This window comes from Microcaecilia unicolor, chromosome 6 (genome assembly GCF_901765095.1).
Source record: "Microcaecilia unicolor chromosome 6, aMicUni1.1, whole genome shotgun sequence".
In the NCBI taxonomy this organism is placed as follows: Eukaryota; Metazoa; Chordata; class Amphibia; order Gymnophiona; family Siphonopidae; genus Microcaecilia; species Microcaecilia unicolor.
The window spans coordinates 73967661-73995261 of NC_044036.1; the positions used below are offsets into that span (position 1 = coordinate 73967661).

General features: G+C 41.8%; 1 protein-coding gene across 3 annotated transcripts in view; it reads right to left on the reverse strand.

Moving 5' to 3' along the window:
* Positions 1-27601, reverse strand: part of BCAR3 (BCAR3 adaptor protein, NSP family member) — a 270123-nt gene that overhangs the window by 188867 nt on the left and 53655 nt on the right. Inside the window, exon 1 of one of the 3 annotated variants that reach the window (XM_030206134.1) lies at positions 13465-13646. The exons of 1 other annotated variant lie outside the window; for it this stretch is intronic. The gene's annotated coding sequence lies outside the window, so the exon portion shown is untranslated. Of the gene's footprint in view, positions 1-12392; positions 13002-13464; positions 13647-27601 lie in introns of those variants that run through there. One more of the 3 variants, XM_030206135.1, reaches the window with a different exon arrangement.

Below are 27601 nucleotides of genomic sequence, written 5' to 3' on the forward strand. Positions count from 1 at the left end.
ATCTATTCCTCTGTTGCTTTATTTTCTGTGGCAGTGGTGGTGGTAAATTTGCTGGGAATTGGAAAATCCTGGATGCTTCCTTAATTGTAGCCAATTCCTTCTTGAAGTTGTTGATTTAATCTTTTATAGCTGATATTCAGAGACAGATGGGGCAAGCTCTAAAGTTCCAGATAGTTTTCCTTAAAATTAAAGCACAATAAAAACTGATACAAGAAAAGAAGGAAAAGCCAGACAGAAGCCTTGGCAAAAAGTACTGTTTTTAAATTCTTCCTAAATGTTAATAAAGACAGACTCACTTGTAACCCCTCAGACAGATTAAGGCTTGCTTTCTCCATCTCATTTGTCTTATAGTTCCCCACCTGGAATTCTTAGCAAGTTTCTAGATTCTGAGCTTAAATTTATACTAAGAACATGATGTTGTTACAAATCAGACAAATACTGTGGTTTATTCCCACGGAAACCTTAAATACTAAAACCATTAATTTAAAATAGCATATTTGCTTCATAGGCAACCAATACAGATGAAATAACAGTGAGCAAGCGGCCTCCCAGCTCATCTTCCCCTTCACCAACCTAGTAGCCATATTTTGCAAAATCTGCAATTTTTTTCTCTCAGCCTGGCTGTAAGTCTCATATATAATACATTACAATAATCCAGAAAACACATAGATAGAGCCTGTACCACTGTTCTTGACTTCTCATTTAAAGACAGCTGTAATTGACGAATGACTTATAGTTTTATTACTGCTCCTTAAATCTCATGCCCAGTTTGTTCCTCTGCAATCTCTTCCTTACCTGAACATCTCACTGAAGAAAACCAAGTAACACCTTATCCTCCAGAAGGGAATACTACAAGATCCTCTGGAAGGACTGAACTCAACCCTAATCAGGTTGTCTTCCTGCATTCATAGAGCACCATTCTTTAACCAGCACTTCACTTCCATAAGACACTGATTCAAAAGTGTCACCTGATTACAGTAATTCTGCAGTGGAGCCAACAGCTGAATGTCATCTGCTTAGATGAACACTAAAAAACTATGGGGTTGATATTCAAGAGAGTTTAACCAGGCAGGAGAGGCTCCAGTCCAGTTAAACCCCCATTGACCTGGCCAGCTACTTTCATTCAGCAGCACTTATGCAGGCAGTGCTATGGAGGAGTGGCCTAGTGGTTAAACGCATCCAGTGTGTTTTTTCTAGCAAAAAAGGTGCTAGTACTCAAATGTTAGGCCACCCTTCAGGGGTGAGGTGATCACTGAGGGACCCACCCCACAATAGCCAGGCCCCCTGCAACCAGTCACAGAATGTATGACAAGGCAGAATTGGTGTACAGAGCCTTAGCTCTTTCATTAAAACTTGGGGTCCATGGGTCAATTTTATCAGACAATGGAAAAGGTGCCAGTACTTAGTACCCCCTCAAAAAAAGCCCTGAACGCATCACTCTTGAAATCCAGAGGTGGCTGGTTCAAATCTTGGGTGTCACTTAACTCTCCATTGTCTCAAATACAAAATTAGATTATGAGCCCTCCAGGGACAGGGAAACACCCTTGAGCTACTACTGAAAACGGTGTGAGCAAAATATAAAATAAATAAATATGGAAAGTCCCTAACTGGCTAGGTTAGGAGTGGAGCCAGCTGTTAGTGGCAATATTCAGGCTGCTAAGTAAACATAAGAAGGGGCCCTTTTACAAAGGCAAGGTAGGGCTAGTGTGCACCAAATCAGCCCTACTGCCAGGGTAGCACAGGAGCCCAGTGGTAGTTCTAAGGTTGGCGCGCACAGTTTCCTGTATCAGAAAATAATTTTCTAATTTCTACCACACGGGGCGTTCCCGATGGTAACCGGCAGCAAGGCCACATTGCCATGGGATTAATGCATGAGCCCTTACCACCAGGTTAAATAGGAGACAGTAAGGGCTCACATGGTAAAAAGCCAGGTGCTAATCTGGAACTTACTTCCTGCCCATTAATGCTGTAAATAGAATTTCCAGGAAACCAGACTTATGTAAAACACTTTTGTTGGTTTCTATTTGATATGCTCCAGTCTTCTACATCTTTATCACCGACAGATGGTTCAGTGGTTCTGAGATTTTTAAGATTCTGGAAGCAAAGTGACTCACTTTTTGTTTTGAATTTTCAATGATGTAATCTATATCAAGTCACTGCTTCAATCTACTTGGACCTTGGTAAAAATTTATTCCTGGTTTGGCGATATCTAAAATATGACACATTGAGGTTGGTATGATATTCTTCTTTAAAGCACATATTTATGTATTTAGGGGTGCACTATCCTCACTGTTTATTAAGGCACACTAGCATTTTTAGAGTGTGTTAAAATTTAGCACACGCTAATGCTAGAGACACCCATATATTCCAATGGGTGTCTCTAGTGTTAGTATGCGCTAAAAATCTTAACACGCCTACAGCGCAGCTTAGTAAACAGGGTCCTAGGAGTTTTGCCCGATGAATGAAGTGCACTGCTTCACCCTATTAGCTGTTGTTTATGATGACTGCCTCATGGGCGTGTTCGTTATCTGAGGGCATTTCTCCTATATTCACATATTTTACATAAGGTTTCCTGAATTTTGGTTTGTGTTTTCAAGTTTTATGCCAATGAAATTTGGGATTTGATTACTAAGTAAATAGAATTTCAGCATTTATGCAGATGCACTAAGACGTGGCCTGAGCGTGTGGGAAAAATCATGCGCTAAAAGTAGTGCAGGCCATTTTTTTAGCGCGTCTTTGTAAAAGGACCCCAAAAGTTAGGACAGAAAAAAGGCTGTCCTAACTTTAAGTGCCAATTTAACCAGGCACCAGTCTGAATATCAGCCAGTGCCTAGTTAAATTCCAGGTCAGCGCACAGACTCGGATATCCTGTGCCAGGAGCTGTGCATGCCCAAGCTGTGAATATCTGAGGTTAGGTTAGCCCACGGCTTACAAGCTGATTACTGCTGTTGGCTGAGTATAACCCTCTATAATTCCTAATCAATTGGCCCAAAAGTTGCGGATAAATATTAATTAACAATGGGGGTGGGCGGGGAAGGGGGAAACTTGTGGAACATCCTACCTTCACTTAAAAGGTTCTGACTTACTCTTACTAGACTTAACCTGAAATGTGCGATTTAAGATATAAGATTGCAGCCACTGAAGCACCTTGCCTCTTAATACCCAGAGGTCGACAACACTGCCAAGGAACAGTAGGTCCCACCACATCAAACGCTGATGGTAGGTCTAAAGATAAAAGCAATACAGAAGTTTTCTTATACAAATAATAACAGGCCTAATCTAACCTAAAACCTACTTGTGCTGAATCTAAGAGACGGTTGTCTTCTAGATATTTTTTTGCATTTTTTAAAAATTTATTGTTATAGTCCACAACCACCACAAAGTTCTATGTGGATTACAAGTCTAAGAGATCCCAGACAAATCATGGAGCATTACAATAAATGACAACAATCCCTAAAAAACAAAACCACTTGATTATCATGCCAAAAATAGGTTTTTAAAATTTCCTGAATAAGCAATAACCAGTCACTGTCCTTATTTGAGGCGGTAAAGAGTTCCAAATATGAGCAGACAAAAAGACAAAAGTGAAAGAAAATAGCAATTTTAATCATTCTTAGCACTTGGATATTGAAGTAGAAGAGGGTTTCTAGAGACCCCTGCCTTGTAAAACTGGGGAGGCCGATTACATCTAACAAATAAGATATTGAAAATCATCACGCACAACTTAAAATGGATATGGGCTTCTACATAAGAGTAGCCATACTGGGTTAGACCAATGGCCCATCTAGTTCACTATCCTGTTTTCCAGGGGTGTTTGCCCCAGGCCCAGCTTTGTCGGCGGCCCTGATGTGGATAGAGGGGACACCTGTGGAACCCCACAATCTGACCTCCAAAAAATAGATTGGGTGTCATTGAACCAGACATATAAGAATGAGACATTTAAAAACTTTTAAACAATCTATGGTCCTGACAGCAGTATATCATGGTCTACCAAGTTGGAAATGCCTTTTAACACTGTATTATTATGCAATTTTAATTATATGTATACATGGTATATTCTAAATATTATGAATATGGATGGATTTTTTATAATTGTGTTATTTTTACAAGTTCCGTGAAATTGAGCATGTTGGTTATCATTATCACACCTATTGAGCTCATTTTTGAAACAGAAGGGCACCCATCTTTCGACATAAATCGGAAGATGGGTGTCCTTCTCACAGGGTCGTCCAAATTGGTACCATGGAGGTACCCCAATGTTGAAGTAAGAAAGGGTTAGCATTTAAAGCAATGCTTCCAAATCTTTTTCTGACTGTGACCCCATGATTGCAGTCAAATAAAATTATATGACCCCTCGAGAATTCTTTCATACACTCAAGGACAGGAAGGGTGTGTATTATCAGCTGCTAGATTGGTTGCTGGCATCTCCAAAATTTGAACATATAACACCAGTGTTGAAACAACTTTACTGGTTGCCTGTGAAATACAGCGTGCAGTATAAAGTTCTGACTCTTATTAACCAAGAGGTTCGTGATAAAATGCCATGGTATTTTGGTAAGGTTTTCACTGTGTTGTCGTCTGGAAGGTCTTTAAGATCTGATTTCTGAATTTGCATTTGATGTCTTCTGTGCATTATGCTACTACCTGAGCATCAGTCTTTTCAATTGCAGGACCACTTATGTGGAATGCCTTGCCTGGCCAGTTGCGTATGAATACTAGTATTCAGCAAGTTAAGAAAATTTTGTACAAGCTTTTTTTCTGATGAGTAATGCAGGGTTGGAATGTGATGGCAGCACTTTATGTTATGTATTGTGTTACTTTTCCCAATCCCTTAGTCCTGTCACAAACTGCCAAGGTCATTGTATATGAAAGGCATGATCTCAGCTCCTGAGAAAAGCACTGTATGTTGCAAAGATGCTAACTTATTAGGCCACCTTGTGAGAACCAAACTGAGGCCTTAGTCCTTAGTAATAGGCCTAACATAGGAAGGAATATACAGTATATTAATGAAGATTTATTTCTGTCATTTTTATTTTGTAATTTAATATGCATGTTTTTATGGAAACTGCTTAGTGCATAGGCAAGTTAGAAGTGTTTAAAATAAATAACTAAGAAAAGAAGATGATTAGAAACATAGAAAATGACAGCAGATAAAGGCCATATGGCCTATCCAGTCTGCCTATCCATATCATCCACTATCTCCCCTAAGAGATCCCACATGCCTGTCCCATGCTTTCTTGAATTCAGATACATTCCTTATCTCTACCATCTCCGTCACTCTTTCCATAAACTATTTGTTTAGATTACTTTTGAGTCTACCCCCCTTCAAATGCATCTTATGCCCTCTGGTTTGAGAGCTTCCTTTCAGTTGAAAGAGACCCGCCTCCTCTGCATTTATGCCACAGCGATATTTAAATGTCTCAATCGTATCTCTTCTCTCTTGTCTTTCTTTCAAGTTATATATATTGAGGTCTATGAATCTGTCTTTATATGCTTGATGATGAAAAAGACCACTGCTCATTTTAGTAGCCGCATTCTGGACAGACTCCATCCTGGTTATATCTTTTTGTAGGTGCAGTCTCCAGAACTGCACACAGTATTCTAAATGGGGTCCCACCAAGAGACATCTCCAAAACATCATCATCTTACCAGGATTAATTGGTAAAAATATAGTGACAGATACAATTGCTATAGTTTGCAGGCAGTTGTACCTGGAAAACACACTGACATATACTGCGAATCGATTTGACAATTGATTTTTTCACGGAGAGGGTGGTAGATACGTGGAATGCCCTTCCGTGGGAGGTGGTGGAGATGAAAATGGTAATGGAATTCAAACATGCGTGAGATAAACACAAAGGAATCCTGTTTAAAAGGAATGGATCTACGGAATCTTAGCGGAGATTGGGTAGCAACGCCGGTAATTGGGAAACAAAACCAGTGCTGGCCAGACTTCTACGGTCTACGCCCTGATTGTGACTGAATAGATTTTGGAAAGTTCAAGAACAGTGCTGTGCAGACTTTAATGGTCTGTGCCCTGAGAAAGGGAAGGACAAATCAAACTCATATCTATATATATAAAACTCACCCTCAACGTTCTGAAGACAGTGACGTCAGTGAAGCCAAGCGACTGACTTCCTTCAAACAGGGTTCGAAGGTTCGTGGTGGTGAAGCCACCGAAATCACTCTGGGCCCCGCCCTCGATGGCGGAGCAATGGCAGAACAACGAAGGGGTTGGCAGGGAGGGAGGGAGGCAGGGAGGGGGGGGGGTGTTGGCGACGAAAACCTTGATGGCAGAACAACGAAGGGGTTGACAGGGAGGGAGGCGGGGGGGGGGGTGTTGGGAAAGTGCTCCGGGCCCCGCTCTCGCGTCAAACGTCATGACGTTGAGGGCGGAGCAATGGCAGAACAACGAAGGGGTTGGGCAGGGATGGGGGGGGGGGGTGTTGGCGATGAAAACCTTGTTAGCGCCCGTTTCATTTGCTCAGAAACGGGCCTCTTTTACTAGTATACATATAAAAGTATCACATACCATGTAAAATGAGTTTATCTTGTTGGGCAGACTGGATGGACCGTACAGGTCTTTACCTGCCGTCATTTACTATGTTACTATGTTACAAGGAATGGGGCCTCATTTCACAGTGTTAGACTGGTTTAATTAAACTGGCATAAGCAAAACCTACCTAATAAGCAGCATAAGCTCTGTGGTTAACTTATCTTTAGATAAGTAGATGAATGGGAAAACTGCTCCCTTTCACATGACATTGCATGGAAGAAGGGCACAGTCCATGGTGAGAAAACGATTCCATTGTGAGCAATGCTTTCCATGGGGAGAGGATCTAGGGTGAAAAGATACATTCCAGGCTCAAACAGCACATTCTCTAGTGGAACAAGATGGTCTAGAGGAAAACAGCACATTCTGTGAAGAAAAGCATAGTTCACAGTGATGTTGGAAAACATGTCTAATTTCATAGTATTCCCCTACATTCAAAAAGCATCAAGGAAAACTGGGAAAGTTAGTTAGTACTTTTAAAATGCTTACAAAATACTACTGTAGACTATATTTGGATCGTAAGAATGTGGTCAATATATTTCTATCAGTTAATCCTGGTAAGATGATGATGTATTAAAGATGTCTCTTGCAAGCAGCAGGGAGAGACTCCCTTATAGCAGAATTTGCTGTAAACAGAAGGGCAACTTGTACTGGAACACCAGGAAGAACTAGCAGGGTTGCTTTGTTTAAAACAGTCCCATTCTGGAAAGGCAGATCTCATGTAGAATTAAGGAACAAGCAAAAATTTGGCCTGCCTTTTCTCTACCTTTTGTCATGCCTTGGACTACAAATTGATGGAGTAGCAAACCAGCAAGTAGAGCTTAGTTCAAACATAAAAACAAAAATGCTTGTGGTTAGAGAAATAAATAAGGCAAACGGCTCCTTCCAGTTCCTGCCTCTAATGAGGGGGTGAATGTCCCTCCCCTCTCAACGCAGCTGTGAAGTGTCGGGAGCGTGCTTTGCAGCTCACGTCGGCGTCGGGCAGGTAGGAAGAGGAAGCAGGATGAGCACACAAGGGTAAGCTGATTGGGTGGCATTTTTAAAAATAGTTTGCATATGAGCCACTGACCAATCAGTGGCGGCTCCTGCTGGGAGGAGAGAGGAGACAGCAACTAGAGTCAGGGAGCCATGGAGGTGGAAGAAGTCTTCCTGCTGGAGCGGAAGGAAGAAAATGCCACCCAACCCTTCCTTCACAAAAAAACTAAACAAAACCACAAAGGATATTGGTATATTTTGTTTTTATATCAGTAGTTGACGCAGTGGGGGGGGGGGGGGGGTACCCAAGCTTAGGCTCTTCAAGGAGGTCCTTGAAGGAGGCCTTACCTTTCACCCGGTGGTGAGTGGGAGGCCTTGGTTATCAAGTCAAACCTAGAGGTCTAGGCTTGGGGGTTCGGTTAACTTGTCCTTGCTGTATGGCGGGGCAAGGGGAAATGGTATTTGATAAGGCTTACTGCGGTCACCTTGCTGAGGATGGCAGGTAGCCCAGTGTACCTTCTTGGCTGAATGCTAGCTCGGGTAATAGACCACCGATAAATGAAGCTACGGCTTTGTTAAATCCAATAAATGCTTTGACTGTTGAAAAGGTCTGGAGTTTGGTTATTGTTGTGTGTGTGTGTGTGGTGGTGGTGGTGGTGGTGGTGGTGGTGGGGGACTAAAATATAAATCCACATACGCGACCAGTTTCTCATACATCTGCACACAGCTATGGAACGCACTACCGAAGGCCATAAAAATAACGCAAGACCTAACTATCTTCCGAAGGCTACTGAAAACAGATCTGCTCAAGAAGGCATACCAAAAACACCCATCTTAAACACCAAAAAATAAGACTTTACATGACATAGACATAATTGAAATCTTATCACTTGATCAACCTCCTTACCACTAATGAATAAGCATAACCACTTCAATCTCTATGTCGAATATGGTCTCTCCATAGTCGATGACCTAAAGAATGATACAACCCAATTTCGTACTCAGGAACATTCATGTGTTACTATAATTTATTCTTCCAATTTCTTACTCAGGAACTTTCATGTATTACCATAATTTATTCTTCCTTAACATATATATGCACTTGATATATATCTATACCATGATATGTTCACGTATGTTATGTTACATGTATGTATGCAACTTAACACATTACCATTTGTAATTCTGTTACCCGGAAATGGCAACCGGCATTACGGCAAATGTAAGCCACATTGAGCCTGCAAATTGTTGGGAAAATGTGGGATACAAATGCTACAAATAAATAAATAAATAAATGTGTGGATATCCAAAAGGAAAATGGTGGCGGTTGTGGGTGTAACTGATATTTTGCTCTCTGTTGAGTACAAACTCTGCGTTTTCTTCTCTATTAGTTTCAGAGTTGTAGAGATTCTATAGTCTACTGCACTGTTTAGGAATACAGCACTTGCTTAAGCATCAAAGCTTTTAACAATACACACTTAGCCAAGACCTTAGAGAAAACAGCACCACTAAAAATGGTCTTATGCCCCACTCACAAACGCTCACCTTGGTTTTCTCCAGAACTTCGGATCCTTAAACGTGAAGGATGAAAACTGGAAATGAGATGGCGCAAATCTCGCCTGGACGAAGACAGACTAAACTGTAGGAAGCACATGGCAAAGTACCGCCAAGCATTAACAGCAACCAAAAAACAGTATTTCTCTCAATGCATTGCACAGGCTGCCAATTCAACCAAGCAGTTCAGTATAGTAAACAGCCTACTGCAGCCTCCACAACAGAACCAGCCTGCCCAGTCTAAACTGAATTGCAATGATTTTGCTCCATACTTTGCCAACAAAATTAAAAGTCTCCACCAGGATTCACTGGCAATCTCACCCAGTCCCCAATCAGTCAACCAGGGGTACACAAACTCGCCCCCTCCTGACAGAGATGGATGGGACACTTTTAACTCAATGACAGAGGAGAGCCTTGACAAAATCTTAAGAGACCTTCGACCAACTACCTGCTCCCTTGATCCCTGCCCATCAAAAATAGTACAGCAGGCAAGTATGGGCCTTATAGAAGGCGCCACAAAAATTGTGAACACCTCTCTTTCTAATGGGCAGCTACCAACAGCATTAAAAAGGGCAGTGGTCCACCCTCTGCTGAAGAAAAACAACCTTGATCAGGACAAACTTGAAAATTACAGGCCAGTATCCAACATCCCGTTTCTAGGGAAACTCATAGAACAAACAGTCTGTGTTCAACTTAATGAATGGCTAGAAAAGAGAAACTGGCTAGATCCATGTCAATCTGGATTCAGACCTGGTTATGGTACAGAAACGGTCCTTGTATCCCTATTAGATGATCTTCACAGAAACTGAGACAAGGGATTTGCCTCAATGTTAGTATTGCTTGATTTCTCTGCAGCTTTTGACACCGTGGATCATGATATCATGCATGACTGACAGAAACAGGTCTCAATGGAACAGGACTTGCTTAGTTCAGATCCTACCTATCAGACAGGCAACAATCCATGTTTGGCAGCAACTCATAGCCACCATGGACACTGACCTGCGGGGTACCACAAGATCGATACTGTCACCTATTCTGTTCAATATCTACCTCAAACCACTAGCTGAGCTGATTCGGTCAATGGACACTCAGTTCTACATCTATGCAGATGATGTGAAGCTACTCATACCCGTTGAACCTGACTTACCTACAGCCTTGAATAAACTGATTACCTGTCTAACATCAATTCAAGAATGGGCTAAACACAACAAACTTTGCCTGAACCCAAGTAAAACTGAGCTTTTCTGGGTCCCTAACACAAGTGGATTCATACCTGACATCAAAATCCCTTTTGGGAAGTATGAACTACCCCTCAAATCACAAGTCAGAAACCTTGGAATACAGTTAGATTCAACACTTACTCTGATTCCCCAAATCCAAGCAACCTTCAAGAGCTGCTTCTACTATTTGCGACAGCTACGCTGCCTCTCTCCTTACATCGCGAAGGTAAATCTTATCCCAATTGTACATGCCAAGATAACTTCAAGACTGGACTACTGCAATGCACTATACAATGGTCTGACTACAAAGGGCCTGCACCAGCTCCAGTTGATTCAGAATGCAGCAGCAAGACTCATAGAAGGTTGCAAGTGACGTGACCATATCACACCATTTTTGCAAAAACTTCTTTGACTACCAGTACAATACAGGGCTAAATTTAAAACTCTATGTCTGATCTTCAAGGCCCTGAAAGGAAATGGCCCTGAGTACCTGAAAAATAGGATGATCCTCCACACACCGCCAAGGACACTAAGGTCCTCCCAAGGACTTTCACTAACCACATCCTCTCCAAAAGACATTACACAATGTGATACCCGCAAGTGAGCCTTCTCCGGAGTAGCCCCCACACTCTGGAATGCACTGCCTGAAAGGCTGCGCTTAACACAAGACTATCTCTACTTCAGGATGCAGGGGAAAGCTTGGCTCTTCAACCAAGCCTTTATTGGAAGAAGTAACTAACTCGCTAGTCTAACTCACACACACAAGGAGTACTCAGGCTGCATATACTGCAGCAGGACAGGTTTACCCACTCCTACTGTAGCTGAGATAACATTTAACCATCTCTCTGACCTCATGTGCAACTTTCTTAAAATCAATCACCTTACTTTCTAAGTCTTCCTACTTTCTTACCCTTCTATATGTTACATCTTTGCTTTACCCTTCGCTATCACCTATAATGTTCTATTACATATTGTGTTGGCATTGTAAATAGTATACCATGCCATACTTTGTATTGTTGTTGAATATTTTTACTGCTGTAATTGTCTATTGCTCATGCTTGATCTATTCTTACTGTACACTGCCTCAAGTGAATTCCTTCAAAAAGGCAGTAAATAAATCCTAATAAATAAATAATTGACATTTTACCCCAAAAATCTTGTTTGATGTTTTTGGACTGATTCATCCTATTAGACCTGGCCTGATGGGCTTTTTACGCAGGGCCATTTTGAAGGGGAAAAAAAAAATATTTTGAGGTGTTGGTTGCACCCGGATCCACCATTCTTGGCCTCCTGACAGGCTAATATGATTATGTTGTGTACCATGGAAAGACTGCGTGTGGGACATTTAGATTTTGCTCAGGGGAAAAGATTTACTGTTGTATGGAAGCCATTTTGAATTAAGCTGTCATCTACAGCATGAAGCAGAATACTTAACCAATGTTGATTTTGAGGTTGAAGTCTGATGGGAGATGTAGTCGGGGGTGGGGGATAGGTGGGGAGAAGGGTAAAAACAAAAGTTTGTATTTGGTATAACATTGTATATTGTGTTGATGGAACAATTTGCCTTTCTTTGAAGATTTGGGAGGCCTATTGTTTATGTTTGTTTGATCCATATTTGTAGCTGTGCAATAAAGAGATTTAAACATAAAAAAGCCTCAAAAGCATTTGTTTGATTAAAAAAAAATAATAATTTTTTAAAATATAGAACACTTCACTGTGCATAAATAATAAAAAAAATAATATTAATAATAACAACAACAATGAAATACCAGGATTGTACAACCCTTATACTACCCAACAGAAGCTTGAATACGAGATCAATGTTGCCTTCGGCACCTAACCTTAGACTGCTCCAATTTGACTGCCACTACTTGATGTCTGTACATTTGTCCATTAGATTGTAAGCTCTTCGAGCAGGGACTGTCCTTCTATGTTATATTGTACAGCGCTGCGTAACCCTAGTAGCGCTATAGAAATGTCAAATAGTAGTAGTAGTAGTAGATCAGAACTCCCCTCCTCCCCCTCACCGCCCGACTATTGCACTCCATCCTTTGTCCTGGAACATCTTTCACAGGTTTTAATACACTTACCTTTTGTCGTCTCCTGTCTCTTTTTACTTCTTCTCGTCTCCTGCACTTTCTTGACAAGATATCACAACTTCAATCCTCAGGGGTTGTGGTTTCCTTGTCATCTCCAGTTTAAAAGATACATTCACAAAAGCCCTCTAAGTTTTTATCATTTCATTTAGGTTCGGTCATGAACTGAAAGGATTCACAATCTGGCTGAAATATTCTCTCTTATCCCGTCCGATCAAAGCCTGAGACCCGCAATGTTCGCTTCCTGCCCTTCCCAGCAGCGGATCAGATTGTAAAATCCCGGACTCCACTAACTACAACAACACAATGCACTTCAATTGAACTGTTTAGCTACAACTAAAAAGCAGGAAGTTTCATATCCCTTCACTTTTCTTAAGACAGGAAGACCAGACACAAGCTGCATTTCCACCCACTGCCTGGCTGGAGAAATCAGAAGTTTTTCAATCCACATATATAGATAGACAACAACACAACCTGCTATTCATTCCTCCTCCTACAATAAAGAGGAACAATGTTGTCTCACACGGCAGCTTCGATCACCCCCCCCCCCCCCAAAGTATTTTGAAAGTTTTCTGCCTCTAAACTGCTCCGCTTCCAGCTGAGTCCTTTTCAGACTCGTTTCCAAAGCTGCTGGGCTACATTTGACAAGATAATCAGAGCAGAACTTTAGTAAACAGGGAAGACCATAGCAGATAATTATAAGAGATAAATCTTCCCGAACACAAGAGTCCTTGAGGGTATTTGCAACAAAAGCCTGCTCAGCGTGTATTTGCATATTAAGGAGCGAAATGCCAGTGCAGGCTGTTATGAGCTGCTCAAAGTAAATGGCCTTGGATAAAGAAGCTTTGAAAAGATTCCTGGGTGTCCCACTGTAGCAACTTTCAGGCGCATTCAGCAGTAATTCAAGCAGTGGATGAGTAGAAAAGAAAAGCAGCTTTTTGTCTAATCTAAAAGCAACAGAGAATGCAATCCTTGTGTAGTTACTAACAAGTCTAACGCTGTGTTTCGGTCCCTTGAGGACGTTCCAGTAGCGGTAACGTAAGCAGCCGATACTATTTGCACGTACCTGAGTATAGACTGAACTGGCACGGTTTCCAAATTAGGTGTCCTCTCCCCTGGGAACAGGCATGCTCCGTATGGCAGGGGTGCTGAGAGAGCTCTTCCCTGGTAAAGGTGCTGAGAGAGCTCTTCCCTGGCAGATCTCGGAGTCGCAGCTGAGCCAGACTCAGAAGTGAGCGTGTGTCTGAGCTTGGGTTTCGGCTGCAGCAGAGAGTCAGCCCCTGCTGCTCTGCGTGTCCTACTGGCATCTCTCAGGTCTTGATTTACTGCTTTCCAACCACACCCCTGTGCTGAAGCTGCAAGTGAAGTGACTGGACCCTGTGTACAGGCCATTTACATCTGGTGACCTCGTAGCGTCCTTCAGCATGGGGTTTAAAGCCCTCATATAATTTGTCCGTGTAAAACTAGCGCCAAGGACCTGACTTGCTAAGGCTCGGGTGGGGGAGGGGGGGGGAGAAAAGTTTAGTAAAGCAGGCGACCAGTGTGATGATAGATAATTTACAATTCTTTGCACCTATCCTTTGAGTGACATTTATCCAAGTCACCGATCACTGCCTCTCCCCCTCCCCAGATAACTGAAGCATACTTACAGAACTGATAAGTATGTACATAAGTATTGCCACACTGGGACAGACCAAAGGTCCAAGCCCAGTATTCTGTTTCCAACAGTGGCCAATCCAGGTCACAAATACCTGGCAAGAACCCAGAAAAGCTCAATACATTTTATGATGCTTACCCCAGAAATAAGCAGTGAATTTTCCCAAGTCAATTTAATAATGGTCTATGGACTTTTCCTTTAGGAAGCCGTCCAGACCCTTTTAAAACCCTGCTGAGCTAACTACATTCTCTGGCAAGAATTCCAGAGTTTAATTACACATTGAGTGAAGAAACATTTTCTCTGATTTGTATTAAATTTACTACTTTGTAGATTCATTGCATGCTCCCAGTCCTAGTATTTTTTGAAGTTGGCATTTCTGTTTGCTGGAAGAGGAATGGAATGATATCTTTGTAGCTATGGCTGGTTTTCTGCAATTCTGCAGATGTTACTGTCTTTCCTCACTAGGAGTAGCTAATCAAATTACCCTCATTTGGGCAAATCCCATATAAATTTATAGTTTTTTTTTTCACTTCTGAAACACCTCCATGTTGTTGACAGGTACTTTTAACCACAGAAAAGGTGAATAATAATAATAATAATAATAATCCCATTCACCAAGGGTAAAAGAGCATTTTCCCCACATAAATTACTTTATTGCTCTATATGAGAACAATTTTCTAAACTACCCACCTAAGAGCAGTCTACCCAGGCAAACTGGTTTTGTGAAACTGAGGATGCAGACAAAAACACAGCTGATGCTGCACAGCACACACACTTTGAGATGTAGTTAGGGGAATAATCCCAGAGGTATATTCTGGCAGGATCAAAAAAATGCCTTATTTAGACTGTTTTCAAATCTATCCATGTTTTTATCCATAGTTTTATCTACATAAGTACGCAAGCATTGCCTCACTGGGACAATGGCCAATCCAGGTCATAAGTATCAGGATCCCAAAAGAGTAAATAGATTTCATGCTGCTTATCCCAGGAATAAGCAGTGGATTTTCCCACCTTAATAATAGTTTATGAACTTTTTTTTTAGGAATTTGTCCAAACATTATTTAAACATTGCTATGCTAACCACTTTTACCACATTCGCTGTCAATTTTATTTGTGAATACCAGAGCTTAATTACACGTTGAGTGAAGAAATATTTTCTCTGATTCTTAGTAACAACTATGATTCAAGTCTACTCATTCCACTTCACTCAGTATTTTATACACCTCTATCATATCTACCTTCAGTCTCTTCTCCAAGCTGAAGAGCCCTAACTTCTTTGCCGTTCCTCATAGGGAGTTCATCCCATCCTCTTTATCATTTTGGATGCCCTTCTTTCTACTTTTGCTAATTTCACTATATCTTTTTTGAGATGTGGTGACCAAGATTGCATACAACATTCGAGGTACAGTCACACTGTGGAATGATACCAAATTTCTCAGTTTTGTTCTCAGTTCCTGATGGTCCATCTTGCCCAGTATACTTCTTCCAATAGTGGCCAATCCAGGTCACAAGTACCTGGCAGAATCCCAAAGATTCCAGGCTAACAATAAGTAATAGCTTTCCCCATGTCTACCTTAATAACAGTTTATGGATATTTCCTCCAGGACAGGGGCTCTCAATCCACAATGAATATTCATGAGATACATCTGCATACCATGGAGGTAGGGCATGCAAATCTATCTCATGTATATTCATCGTGGGTATCCTGAAAACCTGACTGGCTAAGTGTGTCCCGAGAGCTTCTCTAAACCTCTTTTAAGCCCAGATATACTCATTTTTAGATAGAGCGAGTTATACGTTTTTTAAATAAATAAACTGCTGTTTGTTTGAGTGAAAAAATATTTTCTCCTATTCGTTTTAAAAGTATTACCATATAACTTCATAGAGTGTCTTCCAGCCTTTGTATTTTTTTTGAAAGACTAAACAATCAATTCATGTTTCCCTGTGCTACTCCACTTAGGATATTGTGGACCTCTATCATATCCCCCCTCAGCTGCCCCTTCTCCAAGCTCAAAAGCCCTCATCTCTTAAGCCTTTCCTCATAGGAGCGGAGTTCCATCCCCTTATTCATTTTGATCGCCCTTCTTTGAACCTTTTCTAATTCCGCTATATCTTTTTTGAGCTATGGTGACCAGAATTGCCCACAATGCTCAAGGAGAGGTTGCACCATGTAGTGATACATGCTTCCCATGCTCGAACCCTTTGCACATATTAATGTGCCCTAGTCTGGCACTAATTGCCTTTAATGCCGGAGTTAGGTTTTGAAACACTACTCAAAAACACGCTGCCAACTAAAGTGGGAAAAATTCATCAATAATCACATCCGTCTTCTCCCACTCAAAATTTAACCGTGCCCCGAAAACCTCAGCGGTGCACCCTACATATGGTTTATATTAACGTAAGGATTTTCTGCACCCACCTCATCATCGGTTCTCAAGAGGTTCAATAGCCAATGTATTATAAACTTCCCCATGGATAGTGTATTCTTCATATAATCATTCTCCAGAAATTCAAACTATATAAATCTTATAGAATGCACTTATCTTGAGCAGAGCATATGTCAGCCGGGGGAATAAATCGTTAGGTTTTGAGCATCAGTTCCCAGATTATCTATGTGGGCACCAGCATTGAGTATTGCTAGTACAGGAGCCTCTCCTGCCTGGCTAAAAATCATTCTGAATATTGATCCCAGAGTTGTACCTGAGGCAGTAGAGGGTGAAGTGACTTGCCCAATATCACAAGCTATGTCAGTGGTAGCAGCAGCAGCATTTGAACCCTGACATCCCTCATGCTCGGTCTGCTGCCATAATCACTAGGCTACACTTAGCTGCTAAAGGTCCTGTCTCTATGAAATATATTCAGCCTTGTCTGTGCCTATATCACGGGAAGTACTTTAACCTTACTACTACTACTACTACTTATTTCTATAGCGCTACTAGACGTACACAGTGCTGTACACTTGAACATGAAGAAACAGTCCCTGCTCCACAGAGCTGACAATCTAATTAGGACAGACAAACAGGACAAACAAGAGATAAGGGAATATTAAAGTGAGGATGATAAAAACAAGTGAATAAGGGTTAGGAGTTAAAAGCAGCATCAAAAAGGTGGGCTTTTAGCTTAGATTTGAAGACGGCCAGAGATGGAGCTTGACGTACCGGCTCAGGAAGTCTATTCCAGGCATATGGTGCAGCAAGATAGCGCTGCTCTCCAAATGGTGAGTACACAGGCTTCGCATCAAACAATCACAAAAGCGCTCCTCTGTAGCACGTTTGGAGAGGATCACTTAGGGCTAGGTTTACTGAACTGAGTTCGATTCCCACTTCAGGCACAGGCAGCTCCTTGTGACTCTGGGCAAGTCACTTAACCCTCCATTGCCCCATGTAAGCCGCATTGAGCCTGCCATGAGTGGGAAAGCGCGGGGTACAAATGTAACAAAAAAAGTGGTGATATGGGCGTGTTAGCGTTTTTAACTCGCGTAAATGGTTTATGCGCGTTAAATGCTAATGCACCCACAGAAATGTATAGGCGCGTTAGCATTTATGTTTAAATCTGTTTATTGACGTATAATTCAGAAAAGACATACGTAATATTGCAACAAGAGAACTATACTGGTACAACAAACAACTGCCAATCCTTCTTCTATGGTCAATTGGTTGTTTTCCTTTTATCCCCAATCAACCCACCCTCTCTCCCCCCCACCCTCCCTAATCCCTCTTATATATATTTAAATCTGTGTTATTGACAAAGGATCCAATAAAATCCAGCAAACATGTTAATATAAACAACATTATACAAGTAAATTCAACCAGCACTTTCAGAATAGTCAATATCTTTCCCTCGCGCATTAGCATTTAATGCACCTTAAATTTATATGCACGTTAAAAACGCTAACACACCTTAGTAAACATACCCTTTAGAGAGGAATTCGTGTTTTTCAGTGTAGTTTCTCAGAGATTGCTATCCTTGCTCCTTTACACTTTGATCTGAACAACAACATGCAACGAAGGAAAGAATTCCAGAACAATTTGGCAATTTTGGGCTAGATCCATAAATCTTATGGGGGAAAACATTATTTAGATTTGTAGCTGCCATATAGAAATTCCTGTAGGTTCAATGTCTGGGGAGATAATTGTGTACAAACAAAGCCAATATGTACACAACTTTTTAAGCAAAAAGGCACTAACAAGATCAGGATCACCCGAGGTTATAAAATAATTAACCAAACACCCTTTCAAGACAATAAAACTACTTTATTGTGATACCAAAGCCACACTAGACTCAGGGTATTTCCCTTTTAAACTGATAACAGCAGGAACACATCTGCACCTGTGACAAATACTGGGAGAAAAGGACTTATTTTAAATACACAGAAACAGAAATACACAGCAACCTTAGAGACCTACAACTTTTTAAAAGCACCGTTTGAAAAGAATGTTAAAAAGATTCAGAAACAGAGGTGCCTATGCACAAAGCCACGTGGCTTCTACTGTGAGCTTAAAACCACAACCGTGTAGAAAGTTAATTCTGTGAAAATTTTATGCGTGCAGAACTTGCGCACTAGTCAGGGGATACCTGCTGGACACATGCACGCAAAGGTTCAGCAGTAAGCACAGCTTGTTGTGCGCTTGTCGAAAGAAAAACAAATGTGCCACCACACCTCTGCGGCTGTTGTTCCGCAAATGTCAGCCTCACAAAATTTTCTTGCTCAGGACAACAGCCGCAGAGGTGTGCTGGCACATTTGTTTTTCTTTGGACATGTGAACATTATTGCTATCACCTTACCTTTTTAAATTTGCAGATAATGTTCTGGGTGGAGAAAGAGGAAAACAAGGCATGTTAAATGGGAAAAAAAAGGGCATGATATCCTCTCAATCAACCCTTTTACATTGCCCCAGCCCTGGCAAAAAATTACTTTCATTGTGCGTGTGTAAAAAGCTACTGTTTCATTCTGTGCATTGCAGTGGAATACTTAAAGACCTCATTACCATTCATTCCAGCCATTCATAAGTGCATAAGTGTTGCCATACTGGGACAGACAGAAAGTCCATCAAGCCTAGTATCCCGTTTCCAACAGTGGCCAATCCAGGTCACAAATACCTGGCAAGATCCCAAAACAATACAATACTTTTTATGCTGCTTATCCCAGAAATATGCAATGGATTTTCCCAAGTCCATTTTAACAATGGCTTATGGACTTTTCTTTTAGGAAGCTAGCCAAACCTTTTATAAACCCTGCTAAGCTAACTGTTTTTACCACATTCTTTGGCAACAAATTCCAGAGTTTAATTACACATTGAGTGAAGAAATGTTTTCTCTGATTCATTTTAAATTTACTACTTTGTAGCTTCATTTCATGCCCATTTCACGCCCCCTAGCTCTAGTATTTTTGGAAACTGAAAACAAACGATTCACGTCTCTCCATTCCACTCCACTCCACTCCACTCATCTATCATATCTCACCTCAGCCATCTTTTCTCCAAGCTGAAGAACCCAAGCTGTTTCAGCCTTTCCTCATAGTGAAATCATCCCATCCCCTTTATCATTTCCGTCGCCCTTCCCTGTACCTTTTCTAATTCCACTATATCTTTTTTGAGATGCGGTGACCAGAAGTTTACACAGCATTCAAGGTGCAGTCGCACCATGGAGTGATACAAAAGGCACTATAACATCCTCATTTTTATTTTCCATTCCTTTCCTAATAATATCTAACATTCTAAGGGTCTTTTACTAAGGTGCGCTCATGTTTTTGGCACGCGCTAAAATTGTGGGAGTGCTAAACGTTAGAGACTCCAATGAATTCCTATGGGCGTCTCTAACATTTAGCGCGCCCACAATTTTAGTGCGAGCTAAAAACGTGTGCGCCCCTTAGTAAAAGATGCCCTGTATTTGCTTTCTTTGCCGCCGCAGCACACTGAGCAGAGGGTTTCAAAGTAACTTCAATGATGACTCCTACACCCTTTTCCTGGTCAGTGACTCCTAACGCAGAACCTTGCATCACGTATCTATAGTTCGGGTTCCTCTTTCCCACATGCATCACTTTGCACTTGCTCACATTAAACATCATCTGCCATTTGGACGCCCAGTCTCCCAGTCTCGTAAGGTTGTCTGGCAATTTTTCACAATCCTCTTGCAATTTAACAACTTTGAATAACTTTGTGTCGTCAGCAAATTTAATTACCGTATTTTTCGGACTATAAGACGCACTTTTTTTCCCCCCAAATTTGGGAGGAAAATGGGGGGTGCGTCTTATAGTCCGAAGGTAGCGAGGTCCGATTTCGGGATCGCCCTCCCCCCAAGTTCAGGATCGCCCTTCCCCCGAGTTCGGGATCGCCCTCCCCTACTCACGTCACGCGATGTTCCCTGGTGGTCTAGTGACGTCAGGGCAGGAAAGAGCCCCCTCTTTCCTGCCCAGCGCGCTGCTCTCCGTCCTCCTGTATGCTGCCTGACGGTCTCGGCGAGATTCAAAATGGCCGCCGAGAATTGAAGTCTCGGCGGCCATTTTGAATCTCGCCGAGACCGTCAGGCAGCATACAGGAGGACGGAGAGCAGCGCGCTGGGCAGGAAAGAGGGGGCTCTTTCCTGCCCCGACATCACTAGACCACCAGAGAACATCGCGTGAAGTGAGTAGGGGAGGGCAATCCCGAACTCGGACAAGACGCACCGGATCACCTAGGTTTTAGAGGAGGGAAAAAGGAAAAAAATGTTTTCCTATTTCCCTCCTCTAAAACCTAGGTGCGTCTTATGGTCCGGTGCATCTTATAGTCCGAAAAATACGGTACCTCACTAGTTATTCCCATCTCTAGATCATTTATAAATATGTTAAAAAGCAGTGGTCCTAGCACAGACCCCTGGGGAACCCCACTATCTACCCTTCTCCATTGAGAATACTGACCATTTAACCCTACTCTCTGTTTTCTATTCTTTAACCAGTTTTTAATTTACAATAGAACACTACCCTCCTATGCCATGACTTCCCAATTTCCTCTGGAGTCTTTCATGAAGTACTTTGTCATATGCCTTTTGAAAATCCAGATAAACAATATCAACCGGCTCACCTTTATCCACATGTTCATTCACCCCTTCAAAGAACACCTGGTCTCATCAGGTTTTCCAGATATCCACATTGAATATTCATGAGTTAGACTGCATACAGTTGAGGCAGTGCATGCAAATATATCTCATGCATTATTCATTGTAGATGTCCTGAAAACTCGATGAGACTTGTACATAACTTGTACAGAAGATGTGGGCACACACATCATTACAATGAATCAGTCATTCTCAACCCAGTCCAGGTGTGACCCATCTTAGCCAGAAACGTGTGCATCCAACCTGTGGTAACTGTGCAGTTAGGCTCACAGTAGCTTTCTGCACCTGTCTGTTAGTGTTTCAACTGCCACATCTGATTTTGCTTGCCTTTTGTTACTCTCTCTTTTTTTTTACTCCTGGCTCTGTGGCAGTAAGTTCTAGATGATCATGACCTGTTGGATGCTATGTTTTTCCTGTTATTACTCCTCCCCTGTCCCTCCCCCTTCTCTTACCTCACCTTCCTTTCTTTACTTCTAGGCTGTCCTGTCTGAAATTTGTAGTTCCTTTCTTTAAAGGCTTTCCTATTACTGACTTTGTAAACTGCTGTGATGTAATTCTTCCCTAGCGGTATATTAAAATGTAACTTGAACCAGTTCCTTGGAAGGCCAAATGCACTGTGGCAGAACACAGAGCTAACAACCAGACAGTAGATAGTGACATTCTATAATGACATGGAGACAACATTTATAAAGTTATGAATTTACTCTTCTTTGGATAGAGTGAAGGTATTTTCCTCCCGATGCACCCACAGAGCTGGCGCCTATGATCAGCTGTACATATTAGAGATTCACCCCAGAAACATCTGTCATTGTTCCTGGAATACTCTCACCGAACTGACTAGGTCACACAACTTGGTCCCTACTACATTTTAAATCAAAATCTTTAATAACTTAAAGCAACACAGTCATCAGAGAGGAACAAAGAAGGTTCTAGTGCTATTGTTTATGGCTTAAAGGTTGGTGGAAATTAGGCAGACATTAGTACAGTACAGTAGGCCTCAACTATCATTTCCCACAGCTTTTCTTCTCTCATGGAAAAGCTGTGAGTATGCCACATATTTAAGGAAGCTTCAGGAGGTGATGTGTTCCTCCTTTCAAGCTTAATGTCCTAAAGATTTCCAGGGTGGGAAGTATGCACAAGATTATCACTTGATCCCTTCTCTTGTCACACAGTTATGAGTAAGGTCAAGGAATTGAGTTAGCATGTGCTGGCACTTGGAAATGGTGCTAGTGACAGCTGGAAAAAGTTGTGCATGCTCACAACTGAGTAATGAATTATGACTGTAGTGTATATAAATGAAATACAACTTGCCCTGATCTTTGATGAAACTCCCCTGGATTCTACAGTGTTTGGAAAAAGTGAGCCCCCTAACATTTTGATCTTTTTCATAAATACTTAATCCCAATATTGTACTTTTCTTGTAATATTCCTAGTACTATTCACTAGATTCTTAATTTGTGACTTTGCTTTGGACCCTATTGGGAGAAGGTGGGTTATAAATACATATCGTAACATAGCACAAAATAAGGTTATTAACTGTCCTTGAGGATCAACTATAGTTTGTAAAGGTAAATAGCTGAATCAAATATTCTGGACTTGTGCCCTCAAAGATCTTATAAATTACGCATGCCAGCTTGGAACAAAAAAAACATGCCTGCATCGGTAACCAATGCAACTGTACCAGCAAAGGAGTTACCCTTTCGTTTTTTTGTGAACGAAAAATTAACCTGGCCTGCTGTATTGCGCAATAACTGTAGTTTAGATCTCAATCTAGTGGAGATACCACAATATAGACTATTACAGTAATCTAGCAATGAAAGAATCAACGCCTGAACCAATACAGAAAAATGTTCTTGGTTCAGGCGTTGACTGAGACAGACTTTACCACATGATTTATCTGAAGTTCAAATGTGAGCGCAGTATCCAAAATAATGCCCAATACAGTTATGGGATCGTTCAACCTGTAATGAGATCATAGCAGATAAATGTACAGTTTCCAGAACAGAATTAAGCAAATGGGATAGACACAACTTTGTCTTATCCTTATTCAACTTCAATCCATCCTCTCTTTTTATGGTTGCTGATCTGCTGCTATGGAATGTTCTACCTCTGCTACTAGAGTGCTACTGCTCATTGCTATTCAAAGGATTGGTGGGTTGCACCCCTCTAACTATACAGTGTTGGACTTGAAGGGTCATATCAGCAATACTTATATTTAACTGCTTCCTTTTTTTTCCTCTTTCAGGACTCGCATCACAAGTGGGGCAATGAAGACTGACAGCCATTCATCACCTGGGCCAGCAGGAAGGCAAAGAAGAAACTATATGGTACCCATCTGGGCTTAGCATTCAAAGGCAGCTGTGTTTGTTGGATGGGTTGAGGTGGTATGTGATAAAGAAAACAATTGAGAAGGTGCACCTTCGTGCAATAATTATTCACCAAGGAGGTACTGACTTGGGCACCTTACTGTGCATTCAGCTCATAAGAGTGGCCAAGCAGAATCTCTTTACTATCTCTTCTTTGTTTAAAGAATTCATTCTTCAATGTCACTACATGCACCTGAAACTATAGAAATGAGGACAAAAATGTCAACAGCAAACTGGGGGTGTAGCCATGCCACAATGGCGGAATGCAAACCATGCATTCCTGGGCAGATGCGTTTAAAGCAGTGATGATTTATTCAACAGGGCCATACAGGAGGTGCTAGAAATTCATTTGTTCTAAGTAGCTCTGTCCATGGGATCATTGCTTTGTGTGAAGATCCAGGGACAGGTTGGGTCAACTTGCTTAGGCTTGTGACGGGTGCACTTGAGTTGGACATTGAGCTGTGCTTGTTCATGGCTTCTGGAGTCATCACAGCTGATCATGGCCAGAGAACTTCAGTACAGTACTGGTGCAAGTTGAGTTTAGTTGTGCCTGGTAGAAAGTACCTTTGATTTAGTGGGGGAGGGGGGGGGCTGGATAGTGGTGGAAATGACAAGAGCCTTGCTGGTCCTCTCACAGATGGATGATACTGAAAGTAGCATTGTTATTTGCAGGAGCTGCTGGCCTCAGGTATTATGCATTTCTGATTATGAATAATCATTAAAAAGGGGTAAAGAGTCATGGATTTGATATATCGCCTTTCTGTAGTACAATCAAAGTGGTTTACATGTATTATATACAGGTACTTTCTCTGTCCCTAGTGGGCTCACAATCTAAGTTTTGTACCTGGGGTAATGAAGGGTTAAGTGGGGTCTCAGCTGCCTGTGTATTCCCCGCACGCTTTCTGACTTTGTACATGCCTTCAAGGGGCTTGTAAAATTAGCTTTGTTTATGGACAGAGACTTGTTGGCTGTAAATTAATTGCCAGATTTATCAGCTGTGATTTATAGAAAATGTTCAAAGCTACTGAACATCTGTTGCAGCCTTTAATAGCTTTACTAAAAGAGATCATTATTTAACAGTCGCGGTAGGGTTTTCTTGTGAATAAATATAAGAACAAACATAATTCTGAACTGTAGGAAAGTGGTGTCATCAAACAAACCATTGAAATATGCCCAGGTTGGAAGGAGTGTAACAGTAATCTTCTAAGTGTATGCCATATCCCATGCTAAGTGGATTCATATCAGAGTGTGCTTGTCGTCGTAAGATATTGCATTTGTAAACTGATCTTGGTATAAATAAAGAGAAAAGAGAGGATCCAAAGTACACCAATCCAAACAAAGCAGAACAAAATGCACCATAGGACCTTCAGGAGTGGGACAAAGGAGTTCTTTATTAGAAGGACCAGACACGGGCTGTGTTTCGGCAATAATTCAGCTGTATCAGGGGGTCACAAAGATCCTTAGCAACACAATGGAGGGGTGGCCTAGTGGTTAGAGCACCAGTCTTGATATCCAGAGGTGGCTGGTTCAAATGCCGCCGCTGCTGCTGCTCCTTGTGATCTTGGGCAAGTGACTTAACCCTCCATTGCCTCAGGTACAAAATTATATTGTGAGTCCTCCAGGGACAGGGAAGTACCTCAGAGTAACTCACCTTGAAAAGGTGTGAGCAAAATCCAAATAAATAAATGCAGATCCACCATTGTACAAGTTGAGGCAGTGTAATCCTGGTATAAAATTCAATGCATATGTTGAATCCATAAGCTTAGGTCCTACAGATGTGAAAAGATGCTGCCAGAAAGCACACATGCTGTCTTATGTCCCATACATAACTGTGGTAAAACATACTGGGCACTCATTCACTACATGGACAGGAGATGAGCCACCCCTGAAAATTGCAATGTGAGGAGATAAGATGGAATTTTCTAATCTTCTTAAGAGAAAACACCATTCATATATCCTTAATATCACAATGAAGCGAAGTATCCATCATTTATGCTGAAAAACATCTGCAGCCCTGGTGACAAATAGAGAAAAACTATGCAACATTTCATCAAGGTCTGCTACAGAAGCCAGGCAAATGGCTCAGTGGTAGTGCTACACACACCTATACAAAGGGGCTTGGGTTCAATTTCAAGCCCAGGCCAGCTCCCCGCTCCCTAGAGCAAGCAAGGCTGGGGCTGCTCCACAGACCCTCCCCCACCCAGGCAGAGGAGGAAGGAGGCCCCCCATCATTACACAATAGTGACACCCAATAGTTAAGATCCAGAAGGATAGGTGGAATCCCTCACCTGGCTGAGGGCCCAGACCCTCTAGGAAAAGGACACAAAGCCAGAGGAAAAACCCATGATAACTGAAAAAGAAGGCTTCTCATACCATAATTCAATAGAGACCAAAACAACAACAACAAAAAAGTGGTACAATGGTCCTCTTGATTTGGTTTGCATAAAATGATTTGCCACTTCGAGGCATATTGTCCTTTATCTAAGGGCTCCTGGATTTCAGAACAAAAGACATTTCTGCAGAGGTTTTCTCCTTGCGCTTAGCACATCAACTGGCATGTCCATACAGGCAAGGCAGCAGTAGCATGAACTATAAGCCAGGTGTAGAAGTACACAGGGCCAGCACACCTTCCTGTCTTCATTTAAGGGAAGAAACCACTTAGAAATGGCAGGCACATTTTCAGAGTAGCACACATGGAGCAGAATTTTAGAAAGGACATCCAAGTCTCATGTACTTTAGAACAAGATCTGCTGACATAAAGCCTGTTCTAAAATATGTATACTCAGGGTCGGTCTTAGGGCGAGGCGACCGCATAGGGCCTCACACTCAAGGGGGCCCCGCATGGCACGCCTGAACTCCGCCCCAACTGCCTGAGTTCCAGTCCCCCTCCCTCTGAATTTTAAAAGTCATCTAAGTTACCTCGTCGGGGTTGCGGCAGCAGTGAAAAGTGTGCGAGCTGCTCGGCGCTTCAGGAGCCTTCGCTTCCCTCTCTCAGCTCTGGTCCCGCCCTCCCACCCTTGTGGAAACAGGAAATGAGGGTGGAAGTCGGACCAGAGGATGAAGGGCCAGAGCCTTAGCATCACAGTATACATATAAGATCCCTTACAAAGAAAATTCTCCTTTTTATCAAATAGGATTTGATAAACCACCCAGTTAACAAGCTAGGCAGTTTACAACAATATAAAAAAATGTGCAGAAATGAAAAGAACACCAACCATAATGAATAGGAAAGTAGAAGAAAAGAGAGAAAAAGAGAGGAGAAAAGAAAAAAGGAGACTATCTAAATATTAGTACATAGCAAAGAGAGAGAAAAAAAGGGGTGTCCACAGACTCCAAAAGGCCAACACCAATGCCTATCTGGCCTCAGCAGGTGGGGGGGGGGGGGGGGGCACAGGGAAAGAGAATTAGGTGCCAAAGGCAGCCGTGGTAGAGACGGCTCCAACTGAACAGTTACAGGTAATGTATTTCACAAATTAGGACAAGACACTGTAAACAAATGACTGGGGTGCAATCACCCGAAATGAGAGAACTACAAGCTGATTCTGATGGGGCATAAGGGACTAAAAGATCTGAAAGACAGCGCGGATGCCTGAATGTAGTGTCTTATAAACCAAATAAAAGATCTTCAAGGATATCCTGTAGTTAATAGGAAGCCAATGTGCTTTGTGCAGTAGGGGCATAACATGATCACATTTTCTACAGTTAGTCAGCAGATTAATTGCTGAATTTTGAACTATCTGGAGATGCTTAATATCAGATTACATAGGGACATAAAAATAGCCACACTGGATCAGACCAATGGTCCATCTAGCCCAATATCCAGTTTCCAACAGTGGCCAATCCAGGTCACAAGTACCTGGCAGAAACCCAAATAGTAGCAGTATTCCATGCTACCAGTCCCAGGGCAAGCAGTGGCTTCCCCCATGTCTGTCTCAAGCCATGGTATAGGGCATTACAATAAACTTGAAGAAACATTTATGTCCAATACACAAAGATACTAAAACAAAATGTACATAATACAATTACCAGTTAAATGCACACTTAACACATCTGCCTAGTACTGAAGGTGATAACTATTCTTAATCCAG